The sequence below is a fragment of the Lycium ferocissimum genome, chromosome 6, assembly GCF_029784015.1.
Source record: "Lycium ferocissimum isolate CSIRO_LF1 chromosome 6, AGI_CSIRO_Lferr_CH_V1, whole genome shotgun sequence".
Lineage (NCBI taxonomy): Eukaryota > Viridiplantae > Streptophyta > Magnoliopsida > Solanales > Solanaceae > Lycium > Lycium ferocissimum.
This window is the reverse complement of record NC_081347.1, coordinates 44,911,590-44,936,031: the sequence shown is the minus strand read 5'-3', so window position 1 is coordinate 44,936,031 and position 24,442 is coordinate 44,911,590. Positions and strand designations below refer to the sequence as shown.

The following is a 24,442-nucleotide window of genomic DNA, read 5'->3' as shown; positions in this document are numbered from 1 at the left end:
ATCGATATTAGCTATGTCATCGTAAAAACGTACTTACTAAAGCTACAGAAATTTGGGCAGCGCTTCCTTTGTTTATACTACTTTCCGCCATATTCCATATCAACTCCCAACATTCATAACAATCATCACAATATGATTAACAACAATCATCATTCATTCATATGATTCGCATTTCATGATTCACCTCAATTTCCCATAATCATGACTAAAAATCCATCGTCGTATTCTTTCGTATCCAACACTCATTTCATGTCTATAGGTCATTTATAACACATTTATATCATCAACATATTCGTTTCCATGACTCGAGCCAACTACTAACCAATAATGACATTATTCATCCATTGATAACCCATTTGTTATGCACTTCTACAATTCATGAGTCTCGACTTATAAATACTTCAAATAGCATGTAAAGGTCAGCGAAACTTACCTTAAATAATAGAGGAACAAGCTTGGAGTGGTGATTCACCCTTAGCACCAAAACCCTAGTTTATCTCTCTTGGGATTTCTTGATGTGGATGACTTTTAATGGTTTCCTCCACTCGATCCTCTTGATTTCTTGTTGTTGATCCTTGATTTCTATGGATTCTCATGGATGAAATGTTTGGAACTCTCTAGAGATTTCTTGAAGTGTGGAGGTGAAGTATGGAAATGAAATGAGAATGAAAAGGGTCCCTTATATTAATCACAAAAAGCGATTTTTAATGAACGGTCGTCGGGTATGCAGTGGTCGTAAAACCACGGTTTACGGACCGTATACTAGTTTACGGTCCGTCCTCCATGCACGTATTTAAGCTTAAGAAAAACAGAAAGTTGAGATTTTTGACTGCTTGGAGGACGATCGCACTATACGGTCCGTAAATCACTTTACGGGCCGTATTGTGCACTATACAACCACTGGCTGGGAAATCTTCGCAACTTTATTATTTCCACAAAATTCATGATTGGCCATTCCCAACTTAACAACACATCATATACTCAAGCTCTTCATCGTTCTACTCGTCACTCAAGTACGGAAAAATTTTGAGGTGTCACAATCCCGATATCCATTCGAGACCTCTCGGGTACAAACTGAACATGCAAACATATGAAAAAATGTGCTGTGAACTCACCTGTGCCTTCAAAATTTTCAACGGAGGTCTGCTTGACCTGGTCAACCCCCAAATGACCAAAGTTTCCAACCAATGGTACAAAATGCTCTCGAAAGCCTCAGGAACCGAACAACACACCCACCAAGTCATAATCGACCCTTCGGACCTCATGAAATTGACAGAATTCTCGAAAACGGTCCGTTTACTCAAAAGTCAACTATTGGTCAAAGATTTTTTTTTGTTTTACATATTCAACTTAAAACCTCTAATTTCCTCAAAATCAAACAAGGCTCGCCTGATCTCTCCGAGAACGGTGATTCCCATCCCCACAAGTCAAACACACTCTAACGAGGCTAGGGGAAAAGTCAATGGGGTAAAAGGGTAAAAATGCAATAACTACCAAATGGGTCGTTACAACAAGTCATTGATTTCATGGTTTTATACGGGGATGTTCATTGCTCGATTTAGGTTGGTTTACTCTAAAAGGATTTGATATATATAAAATCAAATTATATATGTAGCTTCCTCCAAAAATTAGTATGCATTGTTCAGGAATTTAACCATTTTCAAGGAACACAATAAAAAAATTTACAATGATTTTTTGTGAAAAAAACTCAAGATCTAGTTGTAATATGCCAAGATGTATTGACGATAATTGAATTAAGCAATGATGAATAATTGAAGGATTCAAAGACAAGTTATTTGGTTTAACTTTTTTGATTAATTTTGGCATAAAATCAAAACCAACCAAATTTTATTGGTTCTGAAACAAAGAATAAAAATCAAAACAACAAAGTGTCGGTTTTTTTCTTTGGTTTGATTCAATTTTCGGTTTGGTTAAGTTTTCCGTGAACACCCCTAGTTTTATAGTTGTGAACTCAGGGATTCGACTCTTGAATTCGAACTCTAACACATTGCGCTGGAGTTTTACTTGTCAAAATTTTGAACTCCAACACCCGAATGTTAGATTATTTTTGTATTTCAGCTAGGGATATTTTTTCTAGACTTTATCTCCGCCTTAAAAAGTGATTGTCTCAATTATATTTCAAATAGTGGCTAAATATTGAGTTTTTGACTAAATATTGGCTTGATTAAGTCAATAAAATGTGCGACATAATTTTTGATGTCTTTGAAAGTTTCAAGTCCAAATTGGAGCATGGACACATCCAACATTTTATTTAAGTGGAGATAGATTTGGTGAAAGTGCATTGGAGATAGATTTGGTGAAAGTGCATTGGAAACATCATGTGACAGAGGAAGCAACTCGGGGGACTAACCCGGACATGCAAAAAAGATATGCACAATTGTTTGACAGCCCAGATACAATTTTAGGTGGGAATAATGTAACAACTAGATCGAGCCTTTCATGTTTTAACGCTAAATTTTAGGAGGAATAATTACTCTATACATTACTTGACATAAGATTACAACCAAATTGGGACCATATTTTAAGTAGTTTACCCGGATTGGCTCAGTTCATAAATAAACTAGAGCTTACTTTTCATGCGGTAGCCCACCTTAAAGATCAACCTACTTCTAACAGGTTTTCTTTCTTTTTTCCATCGGCTTTTTTTTTTTAAATCTTCCAGCGTTGTCCTTCTCATCTTCTCAGTTCTTCCCTTCTGTTTCTAACATTAGAGGGATCCAACTAGTAAAATATGAGCAGAAATGCAAACATTGATATCTTTTTACAATCTAAGATCATTACCAACTCATCAAGACACCAACTTGAAGATACATAATCATTAAGATAGATTATATACTTGAGCAATGCTTACTACTATAAGTAGGTCTTTAATTCTCTTCATCCAAAGAAAAAATCGGTGCTTTTCTGCCACACACCTATCTTCATCCTTCCCTGTATAAAAAATTAAATATTAGTGCCAATTTTATGGTTTTAATTTGGTCGATTTATAGTGGATCGAAAACTTGAAGAATAAAAGTCCACCAAGGTTGTTCAAAGCTTCAATTTGGAATTGGATTTTTCGAGTTGTTAGTTGTTTGAATTGGGTGTTCTTCCAATTGATTGAAAACATCAAGAGGACAGCCACCATACTAAAAGGATAGTGTTGACAAATAATGAAAAGTCTTTTCTAATTGTGGGGGACAAAGAGAAAGAAGAAACACCATCAAATTTCTTAAAAACCAAAAAACCGAACTAAATCAATAACTACCAAACGATAAATATGTATAATATTTGATTTTAATAATTGAAAAAACGAATAACTTTTAATTTTAATTTTAACCAAAAACCTTCCCAAATCGAACCATGAACACCCCTAATAACAAGTATCGTAACTTATAATACCTTATATTTTCTTGAGTGCTGGAATATATTTGCAAAAAGTGGATTAATCAATGTTGATTTAATTCTGAAAAAAGCTTGTTTACATTAAGCCCCAAGATGGTATGACTCACGTTTAGGCTCAAGAGTATTATTGAATAATATAATACTCCATCAGTTTTAATTTGTTTATTAGGCTTTGACTAGCTCCAGACCCCTTTTAATTTGTGGGAATACACCGGGTATGTTGTTGTTGTTGATTTTGACTCAACACGAAGTTAAAGAAAGTAAATAAGACTTTTAAATCTTCTAGTTGTTAATTAAAGATATGTCGAATGTGCCAAAATGCACTTTAATCTTGTGATCTTCAACATGTTATTAAAGAGTTGCCAAAGGGAAAGAGACATTCTTTTTTTAAACCCACTAAAAAGGAAAGTAAGATAAACAATTTGAAACGGAGGGATTAACATTTTCTTGTAAAAAGGATGAGGAGATTTTGTTTCATGCTTTTCTTTGAAATGAGATATAAAGTTTGAAATAACAAAAATTTATTTTTCTTCAATTTCTTAATAACTCTAATATGCTTAAATTTGTAAGGACGTTATCGTTAGAAAGTTTAAAACAACAATTCTCATAACTAAAATGATAGCGCAAATTAAAACGGAGTTAAATAAAAAAAATTAAACAATTTATTTGGCCATACAGTTCAATTTGGGTGAGTACTCAACACAGAAACATTGGTAATTTTAAAATATGAACAGTACCCTTTAACAAGTTGCCCCTATAGCTCAGTGGCAGAGCGTCAGTCTTGTAAACTGAAGGTCTGTAGTTCGATCCTGCATGGGGGCATTTCTCTTATATTTGTTCTTTCATTTTATTTACAGCAAGTAGGGGTGTTCACGGTTTGGGTCAGTTTTTAGGTTAAAAACAAATCAATTTTGCCGGTTTTTCAAATGTTAAAATCAAACCAAAACAAATATAATATATACTAGTGGGAACGTCGTCGTACTATGCTAGGGAATCCACAGTTAATATGCTACTATGCATAATTTATCCGTGTAAACTAAAAGAAAAAAGTAAAGGCTCGTAGCTAAGAATTTGCTTATAATTGTTGAATGCAATAGGAGATAGTGGAACAAAATCAGACAATATTGCCCTGGCTTCTTGAAAAGGTTGTTTAGTTGGTTCATCCCATCTATTCATATGTAAGTATCCCTTCGAGAATTCAAAAAGCCATCCTTCTGCTTGATGAAGGGATGGCAAGGAGATTTCAAGTTCCCTACATTATATAATACTTGGTCTTGTAAAGAACCTCCAAATCGTGATGTCAAACCCGTGAAAACTGTATGAACAGTATATAAGTCAGAGAAGAATAGAGCACTTCAGAATATAAGTAAAGCACTCCAGAATATAAGGTGAAATGACATCACTTTTTAGTCTCGGTTTGCTAATTACGATAATAACAGGAACTACCTAAAAGTAAGTTAAACCATGGCATAATGGTCTATGAAAACTTTGAATAGGATTCTTGACAAATGGATGATGTAGCTAATATCACATATTAATCAAAAGCGTTCTGATCACTGAAGGGATATAGGCAACATATACCACTTTAACACCACAAGGAAGTAAATTACAGATTGTCTATCACAATAATTCTCTGAAGAAACAGTTCAATCCCATCTGACTGTGCATAAACTCATCGAAAATCCTAACGTTTTTCTTTAGGTAAAACTTACTAAGCCTTTCTTATCCCAAAATTGGAAAAATTATGTAACAAGTGCTACCTTTATAAAATAAATGCTCCACCAACACGCGTGCAATAATTTCTAGTCATGCAGTGGCAAAACGGTACAGAGATCACCCTGAATATGCTCGTAGGAAACTCTATATTTCCTGTCGATAAATGGTCTCAAATTGAGGATGCTAAAAATTTGTTGCCGCAAACCAGAATACATAATATTTCAGGACGCACATCATTTATTTCAATTAAATATATTGAGAATACGCGGTAGCTGCAGAGCAACAGAGGAGATTAGTTTACTTTACTGTTTGAGGTAATTGGAACATGCTATGGCATATTAATGTTTCTTCAACTATATTAAACAAGCGCATGAGCTACTCAAAGCTGTAGATATTCCTCACAACGTACAAGACAAATTACTGTCGTAACAACTTCGAACAAGCTGTAAAGTTTGAACAAACACAGAAGATAGCATGCTGATTTTAAAAAAGCTAAACAAACCTTGCATCACAGCAGTAAGAATCATGAAGAGATTGAATGTACTTCCTAGTTTTAATTGGTCACATATAATCTTCTTCCTAAAGAAAGCACTCACATTTCCTTCTACAGTTTAATACTTTGAATACAGTACTAAGAAAAATAAAGAGGTACTTTGAGCTTACTTAACGCAAACAGAGTTCTCAAATTCATTTCCCTGATAGCAATACAATTGTTTAGCTCTGTCAGTCAAAAGTCATAATTTCTTAAGTTTTAAGACTAAGTTTATGAGTTGGGTGTCATTCATTTGCTACAAAGTTAATGCTCAACATTTCTTGTGTTTAGAATCCAAGGTACTCCACAAAAGTTCCTATTATTAGCTGTTTAATTAGAGCATTAATTTTATGATTTAATCAACTAACATCCTATAATATATATTTTTTTTAATGACAAGAGAACCCGCAGCCGCTACCCTTCGGGTGAGCACATGATAAACCCTGCTCCTATGCAATAGCCCGCAAATCCTGACATCCTATAATCTGTTAGATAGTTTTATTAGAATCAACTTTGTGTTTGCTACGATAGTGCATTCTGCAATAACAATTCTGATATACATGAATATGTAATGTCATCGAATGTGAGAAGTCGACTCAGTTGTTACTGGAATTGAGGTTAAATTTTATATCTGCAAGAATTGATTATAATCATGTTGGACAACTAATTGTTAGGCTTAAAATTTATCATACTGGACTACTGATCCTCTAATCAATTTCTGGTTCGGATAACAGTATACTAACCTTCAGATTTTTCCAACTTGGAAAAGGAATTTTGTCAAACATGTATAGTGCAGCGGTGAAAAAATAACCAAATATCCCGACTCATGTAAACATCATCTACGATTATTTACCAAAATCATTGCAAAGGTGAATCAGCAATACTAACAAAGTCGAAGAAGAAGAAGAAGAACGAAACTAAACACATACATATAGAATTAGTATTGTCTACATAATTTTGCCAAGAGGGCTTCCTCTATTCATCCATGGGCTAATCTGTTCTTTTAGCATTTTTCATGGGTAAAAACAATCTTTTTCCACATTAGGATCATCGTCCTTTTCAGTAATCTATTTGATAACTTGTCTACTCTAAACGTTAAACCCACAAAACAGAAAAAACTTTACTCCAAACAATTTAGCCAATATCATACAAAAAATATATAAATAACAAAAATCATAACAGAAAATAAAGAAATGATAAATTAAATCGATACAGTACGAACTAAGCTCACCACAAAGCTGGTAAAGGTGAATCAGTAGTACCAAGCAAGTCGAAGAATAAGAGAAAATGTATACAGTGGAGAGAGAAATACAAATAAGTGATAGGTAAATGAACCACAAAGCGGAGAAAAATCAAGCAGTGCGTTCGAAAAATTGCCAGTGAGCAGAAGCGCAAAGCAAAACAGACAATACAAAAATCTCCTGACTATCTCTACTAGAAATCGAGATATACGAAGAGGGAAGCGGTGGTTCTACCTTGCAAAATTGGGGGAACACATGTTTAGCTGCTAACATAGGCACAAAGAGCTCACTTATAAGTAGAAGCACGTGAAATGATCGAACTGCCTTCGTGGTGAAACAGACATGTTGACCCTGAGGAGCCTACTTATCCCCTCTTATATATTAGTAGTAGATAGTAGATTTATCGGTTTTGTTCGGTTATTCGGGTTTTAACCATATATAAATATATACACTTTCGTTCTTTTTCTACTATTACTTCTTCACATTAAGCAAACAAAAAAAAGTGACAAAATTTTTGCTAAGCAAATGTAGCATCAGTTCGTTAAAATATACTTAGAACAAGTCAAATATATTTAACTATATAGCGTCTCATGATTTATTCTACGTAAGTTTGAGTACTCGAAAGCTAAAGATTCTTGAAACTTTGTGTATCTATGGCGCAAGAAAGACTGGCTAGTCCTTACGGAAGTCAAATATTATTGGTTTAAAAAAAAAAAAAAACAAACAAACCAAATCAAATCGAAAAAAGTATCGGTTGGGTTTGATTTTCAGTTTGGTTCGTCTTTTAACCAAAACCATGAACACCCCTAATTGAAACTGTTAGATTTATTACTTTTACATGTGCAAAATCAAGACTGGCCAATGAAACAGGAAGAGGAATTTGGGGGATTTTTTGGAACTTTTTCTTGAACACTTAATTACAAAAAATGTTTAAACACTTAAATACTTGAACAAGATCCTAAAAAAAAATTCCAAGGCTAATAACCTCTTATTTTATTTAATAGAAATTTTATTTTTTAAAATTTCAAAATTGCAACTTTGTTTTGTAGTTTAAAAGTTGCAAATACATAGTAAAATACATTTTAAGAATAATTTACACATGCAATCATACTTTTTGCTTTTTTAACTTTCTTACAATCTCTTGTGGATCTTATGTTGAAATTAGGATTTATTGGTCAAATTCTTCAACGCCGTTTCCGACTTCCTTCGATAGGATTTCATTGTAATTATAGTCGTCTTCTTCATTGATCTCTGGTTGACAGCACCTCTCCGCTCCGCTCTAATTCAATATGTAAATAAAATTGCAATTTTTACTGTCTCCGGCCTACGAGTGCTTGTGTTGTCCTATTTGAAACCTTCCATCACTAAAAGCACGTTTAGAAGCTGTAGATGACACTTGAATATTCAATGCATCTCTACTTTGAAGGCCTTAAACACTACTTGCATTCATAACATGTTTTTTTGAGGGTTGAAGAAGAAGAAAATGAAGAATAATTGTACATAAGTTGGTTGATTGTTTGTCTCTTGATCTTGGATATATATATATATATATATATAAGTTGCGTTGTGGTTGTATGCTAGCGATAAATCTTCCTTAATTGGTAATTCTATTTAAAGTGTTTTTAGGCATTAATAAATTGTTTAAATCTACACAACCTTATACTTTAATAGTAGGATTTAACACAACACTAATAAACTAAATAATGGGAATAGGAAAAAAAACTTTTAAAATTTTTCATTTTTGTAACAACCTGGGTAAGTTGATGTTACGGTTGGCATTTTGAGGGCGGGGTTAGCGCTTGGAAAGGTATTTCAAACTCTTTGGTGCTCTTTCGGACTTTGTTTTAAAAGAGTCACCACCTAATTTTTAGGAAATTAGGAAAGCCAGTTTCGAAGGATTTATTCATATACAGTGAAAAAGCCTTCGCAATCCAAAGTTCTAGGTAAGGGTTCTGGTGATCCCCTAGGGAAGGTGTTAGGCACCCTAGTATTAAGGATCTGTACTATACGGTTGACCTTCGAGCTTCAATGTGTGATTTTGTACGAACTGCTTTTGTTTTGTTTAGTTTCCTGTATAAAAATACTGTCATGGCATATTATTTTGGCTTTTAATTTTTTTTTTTTACATAAATTCCCTTTAAAGGTACTTTAAGTTCAGATTTAAATATTCGGGTAAAATAATATTGTCCTTTTATTTATAAGAATAGTATACCGGTGTATCCCGTCTAAAACTAATGCCATGTGTTTGTATATAAGAAAATATATATGTGTATATGTATATGTATAGTCTTTTATTAATTCACACATTATCCACCCTTTATCTCTTTGGTCAACCGTATCCTCAGAACAATTTTCCCAAACTCGGGCTTCGAAGGAAATTTCATTCATTTGAATTTTTTTAAATTGGGTCTAGCCCAAAGATTTCTTTTTACTTTCTTTTCTTAAGTTTCTCAAATTATGAAATGTACTTTTAAAGATACACTCAAAGATAATCAACTTTTTGTACAAGAAAACATTCTTTCACTTTTAGTTACTTTAATCATGGAATACAACTCTTTTATCGTTCGGATACAATTTGAAATATCATCTACCTGAATCTTAGGTTTCAACTTATAAGGGTTTCAATATCTATACAAATATTTACAACAAAAAAGCATGTTCATACAAAGTGAATATAGACATATAAAATAAACATGTTTTATACAAAAATAAAGAAGGGAAGAAAGTTTAGCTTTGTCGGCCTTGGGCCCAAATCCCACACTTTTCTAATCTTCGTCCGAAGCTCTAAGCATCCGATCCTTTTACTTCGTCCCTAAGCTTTGCTTTCCCTGCTTGTTTTATTGGTACCTCGCACAATGAAAAGGAAACTAGTTAGTCAAAATGATATGCCACCCCGTGGGGTGAAGTTTAAGAACATAAATAATAATATCCCTCGGACTCGTATCAAACTTTGAGAGCTTTGATTACGGAGGCTCAGACTCACGGTTCCGAATATGGCAAAGGAACCCGAATCATGTCGCGGTTGCAAACTAGTGGCCATTCTAGTTGCCTTGCCAAGCGCATGTTGGTTCCTATCTCGTGATATCACTATGAGATCATCATTGTCAAAACCGAGGGATAACCTTTCCGGACAAGGCATGGCCTCAAAAATCATTTTTTTTCATGGGTCCAAGTGTAGTATCATATTCAAACCAGTGATTTTTCACCAAGTGTAGCAATTTATTCATTCTCAGTAATGTCACAAATGTAGCAACACAGAAATAGGCTGAGGACATAGCAGCAAACAGCAAAGTTCAAAAGCAGTAGTAACTTAGCTCAGAACTGGGGCAATCATAGCATCAGTTCCCAAAAACCAAGTGTAGCAATCTGTTCTTTTTAACTTCTCAAGTTGCATTGAAGTAGCAAAAAGATAATCAGCAACAAGGTAACAGCCCAGATGAGCATATTCAACCCTCAAGTGCAGCAATAATTCAGCCAGACTGCAGCAGTAAAACACCTCCCAAAAGGGTGTAAATGATCAAGATTTGCAGCAACTGTTTGGAGCAATTACAACAGCTAAATAACAGCTAAAGAATGCCACAAACATCCTTAGCAGGGCAGCCAAATTGCAGCAGTTTTTTAGCTAAGAAACCAGCAATAGTTAGGCTAAAAAATACAGCAGTACTTAGCCTTAAGAATAGGAACCAATACATCCCCAAGCTCGCGATATGCAACAATAACATTAATGAAGTATAGTCAAGTGCAGCAACAACTTCTCATGACAATGGCAACATCAAGTGCAATATCTGTTGGTTTTAAACCAACAATTAATTCACCAAAATGTAGTACTTTGAGTTCAGAAAGTGCAGCAGCAAGAAAACATTAACACAACGGGGCAGCAGGCACATTCTTGCAAAGCAGCAGCTATTTCGTTTAAAGTAAACACCCCAAATTGTAACAGCAACTTCAACCCTCTTAAGCAATAGTTGCTTTACCTCATGAAAGATCATTGAGTGTTGGGATTTGGAACTCCCCCCAAGTCATTCAAAGAAAGAGAAGGGTGAAGAATGAGTATTTGGAGATAAAAGGAATTTTAACAAGTTCATATAAAATAGGATATTTCACTGGTCAAAGATCACAATAACACCCAAGTTTGAAATGGTCTAAGAGGACTAAAGTATTAGTTTCCAGATGTGAAGAGGAGATGAACATATCCACATATTCTCATTATGGCCAAAGTACCCATAAATTTAAAGTTGACAAAGTATAAAGATTTACTTCTTCAAGTCTCCACTATGTTTAAAGAAGGTTTCAAAGCTTTCCTAGTACTATAAATATTGAACCAATTCTGGGCCGACCAAAGTAATTCAACAAGGAAGAAAAGAACACTGAAAACAAGAAACCAGTAAATGGCAAACCAGTTCTTCCCAAGTTCTCACTCATTCAAGAGATCCAAACTAAAACTATCATCATGCTTGAAAGAAAAGGAATGAAGACTGTAGTCATGCTTCAGATGATATTCAAAATGGATATCCCCATCTCTAATTAGTCATGCTCATATTTAAGGAATGATACTAACTAATGACAGCCATATGCTAGGCTAGAGACAGAAAATAAAAGATATTATTTGGAGGGATGGTTCTGGTTGAAGGTTGTATTTAAAAGCATAGGGTCTTTAGACCTTCTACTCTTCAAGATTCAGCTCAAGCAAAACATTTATACTTTCTTATCTAAAACACACAGTTTCCAAAAAAAGAGGAAAAAGGAAACATGCATTATAATGATAAAGATATTCTACATGTTCAAATAAAGAACTCATGACAAGCTATTATACTTACGCTTATCCTAGTTCACTCTCTTAGAAAACCAAAGTTCTACATTGACATATGAGTCTTAATCATCACTTATAATAACGGAGCAACATCACTAGATAGACATAATAGGCTAGGGAAATCCAAGGTTTATCAAACCAAAACTATTTTGCTCAGTTAGGGGTAATTTGAGGAGATGCCAAGTTAAAGCCTAATTTTTTTAAGTCCCACCAACTAGCAAATAGTCTCAATAATCAAAATGACAATGATAGATGAACAAAGTATAGAAAATTCAGGCATAAAACCTATAAAATAACGGTTTGTAACATAAGAGAGATCTCATCTCCACTTCTGAATAAGCCAAGCCTCAACAAAGCAACCAAAGAGGGAGTACATGATCTCATTCTCTTCTCTGTTTTGGGAATACATATAAGTATGTTTGAAGTTTAGTTAATCCTCTTCTCAAAACTCAACTGAATAGGGAGCTTAAGCGGTACAGACTAAACAAACACATCACATAAATAGATTAAGATTGTAGGCTCAAACCAAACAAGCAGTACACAAAGGAATAGAAAAGTCATCTAGAAAACAGAGAAAAAGACTAAAGCCTTAGCCATACTTTCCATTTGGGAGTGCATATCTAATTCCCCTTTTGTTCAAAACTCAACCAAATAAAAGTATTGTGGCTAAAGCAAGGTACAACATATAGGAGGAAGGGGAATATGGATCTGTTTTGAGTATTTTGGGGTGTGGGGAGCCTATAAATGATGAACACCATAAAGTTCTCACCTCATAACACTATATGTTCATATGAACATTCCCGCTTATCCTATACTTTTAACTAGTTCTAATAGTTTATTAACCAATATTAATTAACAACTACCAGTACAATACTTAAGTAATGGCATTACAAATAGTGATAGCAGGTTAACGAATAACAACAAGTTAATGGCAATTATCACTAGTAGGCGGGCACCTACCTTATTATCACTAGTACCCGTTAACCCATTAATCATTAGCTAATTTTAACTTCTTTAATCCTTTATACTTAAGCAATCAATGATCATGTGAATGAATAAATAAATAAAACAAGTCATAATTAATAGATGATATAAGTGCGGAAGTCTTAACTATTACACCCCCAAGATCTAAAACTCATCGCACAAGGACTCTAACTAACAATGTCTAAAGAATGAAGTATATCTCAAATATAATAACAAATAATGTCTGGAATAAAAATAGACATCTAGAAAGAGAGATCTTCAGGTGGCATGGCATGGATAGAAGCTCACCCTCGGATCTGATCGAGTAAACTAGCTTCAAGCTAGAGATGTAGTCTGGATGAAATCTCTGGAACACAATCTGCACTAAAAAAGGGTGCAGCAATGTAGTATAGTACAAACACTATGTACCGGTAAGCATCATAGGCCGACTAAGATTAGTTCACGCATATAAGTATAAAATCAACAAGATAAACAGATAGGCACTAAACACTCAAATCCAAGTCACAGAATATCCCATTACGGAGTCACAGCCTAAGATGAAACTTCTAAACCACAAGTCTGTGAAGTTTCAATAATCTCACCTTATAATCACAAGTCCAAGTTCCTTCCCTAGGTAGAGTCACTAATCCACAATTTAACTCAGTCAATGATCATATCAATGCCACAATAGCTTTCAAAACCCACCAAAATCAGAAACAACGAGCCATATAATAATGCAGAATAAAATGTAATGATGTGCAATGCAAAATATGATGATGTGCAATGCAATGTAATGCAATGCCCTGGCCAAATACACACTGTACACACATGCTACTGATGTCATAGCTTAGTAGTCATGACCTACAGGGGACCCATGGTGTCCATGTACCCTCGTTCTGGATCCACTCCTCAGACCCAAGTCATAAATCCTCCACCCCGGAAAGAACCTCGATCGCGGCCATATCAATATACCTCTCGTCTCCGGAACTGACCTCGGACCATGAGCCCATAACTAGGCCACATCCTCACCCTCGGTCAAATGTGCCTTTTCATATGTATAGTAACACTGTCACATCACTCTCAATGATCAATTCATCAAGCACCATGTATCAAATAGTATCACAAGTTCAACAAGAAGATTATATTAACTTATTCACTAATTTCACATCACAATGTATGTCTTAACGTATTCCAGTTCATAGTATGTATGGACTATGAACAATTAGCAATATCAATATCAAACACAAGGCATCATGCCACAAGTCTTCCAAACCATTTCCATCATGCATGAGTGTATGAATGTATAAATGAGTGTAAACATGGTAAATCAACGCAAACCAATAAAACAACAGTGAAAGTACAAGTCACAAAGCCACAAGTCATAACAAGACTTGGATCAACTCAACCATGAAATGAATCATACAAACCGTATCAGCCAACATAAGAGTCTATGTCCCTCTTTACTTCCACATATAGCAAGTACGCCTCACAACTAAGTCTTGTATCACCAAGAAGCTCCACTTTTCTATATATTATCATCAACAATAAATCATACATCAAGTGTTCATCTACGTACTATCATAAGTTTATATCACAATTCACGCCTGGACTCATTATCCTTCCTTTCTCCGATAATATATGTCACAATAAGAGAGAACTGAGTACAACACGACAATTTAAGTAATGAGTCTAATCACACTAACAGGGTAACAAGCCACCATTAACAACAATCAACCTAATAGAAATCCATCCCGAATCGCCACAGTATGAATACAACTACACCTCATATTTCAGTACAAAAAGTAATGGCGACGAGCCCACAAAATCGAAGTCATACCAACCTAGCAATATCCAACCAAAACACCATGTCCGAAGACCTAATCATGCTTTCTCCCATCAATTCTACACAATACATACGTTTCGCTAATCAAAGTCTAACTAAAGTAAGCCATAACCTACCTCGAATGCAGAACAGGAGCCATGAACTACTGCACACAAGTCTTCTATTTCCGAAGCGCCTCATAATGGTCAAAGTCTAACAATATGATGCTAAGTAAGCAACAAATCATGTATTTAAACAAGAACAACAATTTGGGAAAGAAGACCCACTGACTTCTACCCCTTTTTAATGGATGAAACCATCCTTTAATGGTGAATTTATCATAACTTCTATCTCTACAATCATTAACCTTCAATCCACGGGTTTCTAATCAATTTACCCTTCCAAACAGATTTTAGGACAAAATCAAAATTTCCATTTTTATTAGAACCCTAAGTCTCAACATGCAATTTCAACCATAATAAATCAAATTCACTTCCTAGAATGTGATAATCCATACTTCTAGATAATTAATCAACAACAAAATCAACAACCTACCAATTATTTAAAGGTTTACTAATTCTAGGGTTCTAGGATTTTCACCCACTATTGATGGACCTCTTAAATAATCATGGAACTTGAAGAAGAAAAGAAAAGGAACAAATAAAGATGGGGACTTATTCTCCAAGATGCTTTCAGCAAAGAATGGAATGAATTTTGCCTCTTTCTCTCTTGAAAACTGACTTTGAGGTCTTGGGAATAATGTTTAGGAGTTGGGGGATTAAAGTAGGGCATTCTTCCCCCCATCAGCTGCTGTAGCGTTCACCAGGCCGCTGCAGCAATACCGCTATAGCGCCCCTTTGGTTGCTGCCAGTGGCCAGCTGGAACAGTCCGCATTAAAACGGGCATAACTCCCTCATACAGTGGCCAAACGCGACGATTCTTTTTCCTATAACTTCGTAATTTCAATACGGATCTAATGGTTCAAACCTCACCCATAACAATGGTCAGATGATCAATCTGGAGCCATTTCTATCCACAGACCTCCGACGAAACACCGAATACGAGCGCGACAAAACCCAAACCCATTTGAAACTCTTTGAAACCTCACCAAAACTTGTGGACAAGTTCAAAATCATTATATTAACATTTTGGAACTTCCAAAACATTGACACGGGGTCATTCTAACCCAACGTTGACCATGGTCAACTCTAACTGGCTTACTTAACTGGTTTCTCCATCAATGACTCAATTCACACTCGAACCGTGCGGAAACTAACCCAATGACTTCATTAAGTCATAGATCATACTAAAGGGACTTGGGGACGGGTCAACAAGGTTAAATGGGTCAAGACACTATAACGACTAAACGGGTTGTTACAAAACAACAACCTGATCTTACTTGTAACTAAACCAGCTAATGACCAAACAGATAATAAAACTTCAAGAAAAAAAAAAACATGAACTAAAAATGAGAACTGATTAAGCATATCCACGTGACCAATTGAGGCATGCTAAGTTTTACATCTTAAACATTTGAAGAAATTTTAAAACAAAATAAACTAATACTCTAATCAAACTAGATTAATACTATGGTTAATGCACAAATACAAATAGCAGGCAGAATGAGATAAATAGCACAAATCTAAACATACAACAAAATGAAACTAAGTTAATCTACATGACACTAAATACCTAGAACTAAAAAAAATTAAGACGAGAGGGAAGATTACCTTTTTGCTGAGCAGCGACGGGAGTGCGAGAGTCGTCGAACATCCTTTCACCCGAACCAGCTTTTGACGGACGGAAACGAGACCAATAATTTTAACTTTGAGCGAGAATATTCTTAATACTCAAGGCGGTTGGAGAAATTTTCCAAGATTGGTCGACTTTTAAGTGTTCAAGCTCTTTGTGGTTGTGAAAAAAACCATTTAAGGTGTAAAAAAAAACCCATTTGTGGGTGTCCAAAACCATCCCCTTGAACGAAGAGGTTAGAATTCTACTTATAGGACCCCAAATGTTAGGGGTTTAGCAATTTGAGTCGATGTGGGACTTCCAAATTGTTTGAAATTCAATTCAAGGATAAGAAAGCTGGAGATTCCTTGAATTCGTACAGGTTAGCAAACAAATCGAAAAGGAAAAAGAAAAAAGAGCATGTTACCGTTTGAATTCAAAGAAAAAAAAGACAAGAACCATAAATGTCTTTTCCCGAAATAGACGAGCAATGAATGAACAACAACAAGCACGCGCGAATCAATCCCGAAATGTTCAAAGATAGCTGGGGTTCTGTCACGACCCAACCGGAGGGCCATGACGGGCACCCAAAACTGACAAACCGATTACCTCTTATCGTACTTCTCAAAATCATACTTAGGTGAGCCACATGGCTATCTCCAATTACCACGAATTGAAAAGACACAAGTTCCATCGAATATATACACGTCTATATAAACATCATTAACTATGCCCATATGTACAAGCTGACAAGGCTGCCAAAATGATATACAAAAATATAAACCGATAAGGTTATGGGATATCTAGCTATGTATATCTATCTACGAGCCTCTACATGGAAATGTAATATCATAAAGACGGGATAGGATCCCGCCATGCCTAAGTATGTACACAAAAGAATAGTACCAACTAAACTACAACTCCGGATCATCAAATGGAGTACCTCTATGCAATCATTGATGAAGAATAGATGAGGATGCCCTTGGATCAAGTCCTCCTGTCTACCTGCAGTATGAACGCAAAGATCCACAAACAAAAAAGATGTCAGTACGAACAATGTACTGAGTATGTAAGGCATGAATAGCAACATGATGAAAGCATGAAGATAACATAAGATAAAGGGAACAATTCATACCTCTTAAGACTACTGTCATGCATACTTATCCATTCTCTAAAGGAAACATTTCATGCATATACATATAATGATACCATACCCGATCATAACAGGGCTCGGTGTTATTAATACCCGGCCATAACAGAGCTTGGTGTTGTCCATACCCAACCGCAGTGGTGTGCACAATAGTTATCATACCCGGACATATAGGCTCGGTGTCGAAAATAGTTATATACACATATATGGCATACATGAAAATCCAAAGGAAGCATTACAACTCTATCGGAGTGACATAAGGTCGGTGAGCCTTCGATTACCATTATGGAATAATCATTATCCCTATATCTTTCCTTAGAGGGTCAACTATTACAAGATGAGATTAACGACGATGAACAAGATCAACAATATCATGAGAACTTTGAGAATCATAAGCTTCTAGCATTTCTAGGAAATAGGACATTATGGATATCATAGATGGATTCACAATAAGGAAATCATGCCTTTGGAAACAAAGGGTTAGCCTTAACATACCTTTACGTCTCCTTAATTACTTAACGTTCTCTTCCAAAGTCCGCAAAATCTACATTCAAGAGGATTCATACTAATGTTAAGTCTTGCAAACACTCTTAAGTTCAAACGAGTGTAATTAACGAGCCAACGAAATTTGGGCAGCACTTCCCCTATTTTATCAACTTCCACCATATTACAAAACAACAAGCAAATAACAATAATAACATCCACAATATCATAATCAAGAAGTTATATTCAATTTAATCTCAAATTTATCGAAAATCCCCTTTCAAGTTCATCTCATAGTCACCAAGTTCAGTCCAACACTTTATGACTTCTCCAATTTAATTCTTTTCCTTTCCAAGAGTGACTAACCTTTATATCAACTCAATCATATGAATAATAGGGAGAACATAACTTATAATAGAAGAACTTCAGCTTACTCAACTCCTCCCAAGATCAAGTTCATCACCACCCTGGGGAGAAACAAGAACAATCACCTTCCATAGATTTTCTTGAGGTTTTGATGTTTGATCTTCTCTCTTGATGGTATGGAAGGTTTTGGAATATTATGAAACCTTCAAGAACTCTCAAGAACCCTCTAATAATATGGGGAAATAAGTGTGGGAGGTATATATGAAAATGGGATCTTTTAGAACTTAAAAAGGGGTCAGATTCGCCCCCCGCCCCCCGCCCCCCCCCCCCTTCCCCGAATCAATTTGCTGTGAAGATGCGGCTCAGCATAATGGATATGCTGCCGCATCTCCCCTCTTCTCCTTGGGGAGGAGGTTGGGCAGTGAGACCAAAAAATTGGGTGAGTTTGAGGCGAATATGCTGCACAGCAAACTCAATTTGCGGCTGCATATTGGTCCACAAACTCCAGTTTTCGCGAAAACGCGTTCTTTTCGATTCGTTTGACCTCCAAACATTATGGAACCTTCTTGGCATTTGTATAAAACTTCATTAACCATATAAGGGGCCCTATATCTCCCCCTCAAGGTAAAGCTAAGCAATGTATAGCTCAAATGATCCGAAATTTTCCCAAAACATGACTCAATTTCCAATCTTTCTACAAACTTACTTCCGCCGCTTCTTATGACTCTGAAACCTTGAGGTATGTACTTAGAATTGTTAGTGTCACGACCCAACCAGAGGGCCATGATGGGCACCCGGAACTAACCTGCCGAGCAACTCTTATCATACTCTCATGATCATATCTAGGTGAGCCACATGGCAGACTCATATTCACCACGAACCAGAAAGACACAAGTTCCATCGAACATAGGCACATTTATATAAACATCATTAAACAAGCCCATATATACAAGCTGACAAGGCTACATAAAAGTGATATACAAAATATAGACCGATAAGGTTATGGGATATCTAGCTATGTACATTTGTCTAGGAGCCTCTACATGGAATATGTACTATCACAAAGACGGGACAGGACCCCGCCATGCACAAGTCTGTACAAAGTCTGTATACAAAAGAATAGGACCAACTATCTGCAGCTCTGGATCAAATAGAGCACCTCTATGCAATCACTAATAAAGCAGCCTAGGGGTCTGGTCTGTCTCCCTGTCTACCTGCGGGCATGAACGCAGCGTCCACAAACAAAAGGACATCAGTACAAATAATGTACTGAGTATGTAAGGAATGAATAACAACATGATGAAAGCATGAAGATAACACAGAACAAATTATACCTCATAAGGCGACTGTCATGCATACTTGACCTTTTTCTAAAGAAAACATTTCATACATAAACATATAATGCTATCGTACCCGGCCATATAGGCTCAGTGTGATGCGTACCCGGCCATAACAAGGCTCGGTGTTATTTATACACAACTGCAGTGGTGTGCACAATAGAATCGTACCCGGCCATATAAGCTCAGTGTCAGAAAATAGCCATATACATATATAACATACATGAGTATCCAAAGGAAGCATTCCAACTCTATCGGGATGACAGAAAGTCGGTAAACCCCCGATTTCTATTATGGAATCACCCTCATCATCATCATCGTTATCGTCATCATTATAAAGAACTCTTATGAATACTACCATAAGAATCTTGAAAGTCATGAGCTTCTAACTTATTCTAGGAAATAGGACATTATGGATGTCGTAGATGGAATCATAATAAGGAAATCATGCCTTTAGAAAGAAAGGGTTAGCCTTAACATACCTTTAAGTCTTCTTAACTACTTACATTCTCCTCCAAAGTCCGCAAAATCTACATTTAAGAGGATTCATACTAAGGTTAAGTCTTGAAAACACTCTTAAGTTCAAACTAGTGTAGCTAACAGGCTGGTGAAATTTGGGTAACGCTTCCCCTATTTTGTCTACTTCCACCAAATTACAAAACAACTCCCAATAACAATAACAACATCAATAGCTTCCATATTTAGGAAAAATATATGCAATTTGCACCTAAAACAATCCAAAACTTGCTTTCAAATTCCAATCACAACCAACAACTCCCACACCATGTCCCACAATTTCCTTCACTTTTATGACTTATTAATCTCCAAATAAACTTAACATAAGAATGAAGAGAGAGCATACCATAATCTTGAAGAACCCTAAATTTCCCCAACCTTGTTTTGAACCAAAACCACCATAAAAATTAACTTAGGAGCAAAGATCATCAACACCCATAGACTAGCTTAGGGTTTCAAAGCTTGACTTTTACTTGAATTTGGCTTAGGAAGTGTATGCATGAGTGGAGAGTGTAGAGAGAGCTTGAAGGATCTAGAAAGATCTGATTTTTGATGAAAATAAATGATCCAAGTCATGGCCTTTTAATATATATAGGAGAGAGAGAATTTCTACCGATTGCGGTTCGACAGTCGGGTAGACGGTCCATCGACATGTCAACGGTTCGTCGACTCACCACCGTCGACCTACGGAAGCCTCAGAATCTCCTAGAGTTTTTCAACGGTTGGGTCAACGGTTCGTCGACTAGTCGACGGTCCATTGACCTGACCGTCGAGTTGCACTGCTGCAATACTCAGATTTTTTTGGTTTACTTCGCCTCCAATCTTCCGATACTTGCTGTACACAACTTAAACTCCAGCATATATGGAATAATCATGTAGAACCTATTACAACCTTGACAACAACCTCACTTGTTAACTTCACGTTAGCTATCTTACGGCGAAACTCAGCATGGAAAATATGGGGTATAATAGTTAGATACCCTCCTTAGCCTTATAAGGGCTTCATGTCCACTTTGAGTTTGCATTAGCTTACTCAATGCAAATGACATAAAATTTTTGAGGTGTAACATTCCTCCTCCCTTAAGAACATTCGTCCTGGAATGTTATACTCTTAGGGATTCTACAAAAATTTCGCTAGAGTTTCCCCTGTAATATGCCACTACCGTCCTGTCACAACAACCCAAAATATACAACGCCTCATAGGGCTACAATAACAACAACAATAATGGCCACACATGACCAAGAAATTACAAAAAGAAAGCATTATGTACCTGAAGGCAATGGTGGCTCTATTTGAACCTCCTCTAGGAATGGAAATAAATATGGATACCTGGACTTCATATCTTCCTCAGCTTCCCAAGTCATTTCTTCCCTATTATTGTTTCTCCATAGAACTTTAACTGAAGCTACATCTATGGTTAGTAATCTCCGAACTTGCGTATCTAGAATAGAAAGGGAACTTCTTCGTAGGATAATTGCTCGGCGACCTGGACATCGTCCAAAGGTACAACTTTGGAAGGGTCTCCAATACACTTACGAAGCATTGACACATGAAAAACTGGGTGGACTGACTCCAAGTCTAGAGGTAGATCTAACTCATAAGCCAACTGGCCTACCTTGCGTACAATCTTGAAAGGCCCAATATACCAAGGGCTAAGTTCCCCTTTTTACCAAATCTCATGATGCCCTTCATCAGCTACACCTTCAAGAATACCCAGTCATTAGCTAGGAACTCTATCTCGTCAGCGATTATCTGCATAACATTTCTGATGACTCTGAGCTGTCAATAATTGATCCTAAATAAGCTTGACCTTTTTCATAGCTTGCTGGATCAAGTCTGGCCCTATTAACTTAGTTTCTCCCACTTTGAACCACCCAACTGGTGATCTACACTTGCACCCATAGAAAGCCTCATACGGGGCCATTTGGATGCTGGAATAATAACTATTGTTATAAGAGAACTCTATAAGCGATAAGTGATCATCCCAACTACCTCTAAAATCTAACACACATACCCGTAGCATATCCTCGAGAGTCTGAATGGTGCACTCAGCTTGTTCATCAGTCTGTGGATGAAACGCTGTGCTAAGACTTACCTGAGTCCCCAAACCTTCTTGGAAGGACTTTCAGAAATTAGCTATAAACTGTGCTCCTCTATCATAAATAATAGATACTGGAACACCATGGAGTCATACTATCTCTTTGATAAAAAGCTTTGCATAATCTTAAGCTGCGCATGTAGTTCTGACTGGTAGAAAATGAGCTGACTTCGTAAGTCTATCCACAATTACCCATATAGAATCATACTTAAGCTGAGAACAGGGCAAGCCTATAATGAAATACATATTAATCACTTCCCATTTCCAATCAAAATTTCTATAGCTTGTAACAATCCCCTAGGCTTCTGATGCTCAATCTTTACCTACTGACAGTTAGGACATTGAGCTACAAATTCTATTATGTCTTTCTTCATTCCGTCCCACCAATATATGGATTTAAGGTCATGATACATTTTTGTCGCTCCCGGATGAACAGAATAGCGGGAACAACGGGCTTCCTCTAGAATCTGGTGACGTAATCCCGCCACATCAGGAACACATAATCTGCCTCGATATCTGAGAACTCCATCTGCAGAAATCTCGGAGGACGACTTTTTATTCTGAGGAAGTGTATTCCTGTAATGAACTAATATGGGATCCTCATACTGGCATTCTTTCACCTCAACTACTAATGATGAAACAGCTGAATTCTGAATGGTAACTCCCATATTGGCCGAGTCCATTAACCGAACTCTCAAGCTAGCTAACTGCTGAAGTTCACGAGCTAACTCTCTCTTCTCTGGTTGAACACCACATAAGCTACCTATATATCTACGGCTAAGAGCATTAGATACAACGTTCGCTTTCCCTGGATGATATAGAATGCTAACATCATAATCTTTCAACAGCTACAACCATTGCCTTTGCCGTAAATTCAACTCTTTCTGCTTGAAAATATATTGAAGACTCTTATGATCTGTATAAATATCAACGTGAACACCATACAAATAATGCCTCCACATCAGCAATGCATGAATCACAGCAGCTAACTCTAGATCATGGGTTGGATAGTTTTTCTCGTGTTTTCGTAATTGCCTTGGAGCATAAGCAATAACTTTACCGTGCTGCATCAACACACAACCTAACTCCACGCCTGAAGTATCACAATAAACAACATAGCCCTCCGATCCTTCTGGAAGTGTCAAAACCAGGGCCGAAGTCAATCTATCCTTCAGCTCCTAAAAATTATTCTCACAAGCATCCGTCCATTGAAATTTAGCTTATTTTGGAGTTAGCTTCATCAATGGTGCAGAAATAGAAGAAAAGGCCTCTACGAATATTCTATAATAATCTGCTAAGCCCAAAAAACTACGAACCTCCGTAGGTGTTTTAGGTCTCGGCTAAGTCTTCACAGCTTCAATTTTCTGGGTATCCACTCGACTGCCATTAGCTGAAATTATATGCTCCAGAAAAGTCACAAAATTCAACCATAACTCACATTTTAAAAATTTTGTATATAACTCCCGAGCCTGAAGAACTCTAAGGACAGCACGTAAATGATCTGCATGCTCTGCCTCGGATTGAGAGTATACCAGGATATCATCGATAAATACAATCACAAATGAATCTAGATATGGCTTGAACACATTGTTCATTAAATCCATGAACTCCGTCGGTGCATTAGTCAATCCGAACGACATAAAATTCAAAGTGACCATATCGGGTTTTGAAGGCCGTCTTCAGAATATCTTTCTCCCTAACTCTCACCTAGTGGTACCCCGATCTCAAGTATATTTTTGAGAACCATTTGGCACCTTGTTACTAACCAAATAAACCATCAATTCTTGGGAGCAGATATTTATTCTTAATCGTCACCTTATTCAGCTGTCTGTAATCAATACACATTCGCAAGGAGCCATCTTTCTTTCTCACAAATAACACAGGTGCTCCCCACGGCGACGAACTAGGCCTAATAAAGCCTTTCTCAAGCAAATCCTTCAATTGCTCCTTTAACTCTTTCAACTCTGCAGGAGCCATTCTATAAGGAGGAATAGATATTGGCTTAGTATCCGGTGGCACATTAATGGCAAAATCAATTTCTCGCTCTGGTGGGAGGCCTGGAAGCTCATCTAGAAACACATTTGGAAACTCAATCACTACAGAGACAGATTGAAGAGTTGGCGACTTTGCTTCTATAGCCTAAACTCGGACTAAAGATAAATATAACCTTTAGCAATCATCTTCCTTTCCTTGAGATAGGAAATAAACCAACTTCTTGGAGATGTTGTGTCACCCATACCCATAATAATATCAAAATCTACTATATTCAAC

At 36.4% G+C, this 24,442-nt stretch overlaps 1 long non-coding RNA gene and 1 other non-coding gene across 2 annotated transcripts; one reads left to right on the top strand and one right to left on the bottom strand.

Annotated features, from left to right (window-relative positions):
* The first annotated feature begins 4,155 nt into the window (after positions 1 to 4,155).
* On the top strand, positions 4,156 to 4,227 carry TRNAT-UGU (transfer RNA threonine (anticodon UGU)). The gene has a single exon. It is a non-coding gene; the product is annotated as a tRNA-Thr (tRNA).
* Positions 4,228 to 4,332: 105 nt separating this feature from the next.
* Positions 4,333 to 7,281, bottom strand: LOC132060780 (uncharacterized). The gene is made up of 2 exons (XR_009416024.1): positions 7,129 to 7,281; positions 4,333 to 4,720 (listed from the first exon to the last, which is right to left on the bottom strand). It is a non-coding gene; the product is annotated as an uncharacterized LOC132060780 (long non-coding RNA).
* Between the last annotated feature and the right edge of the window lie 17,161 nt (positions 7,282 to 24,442).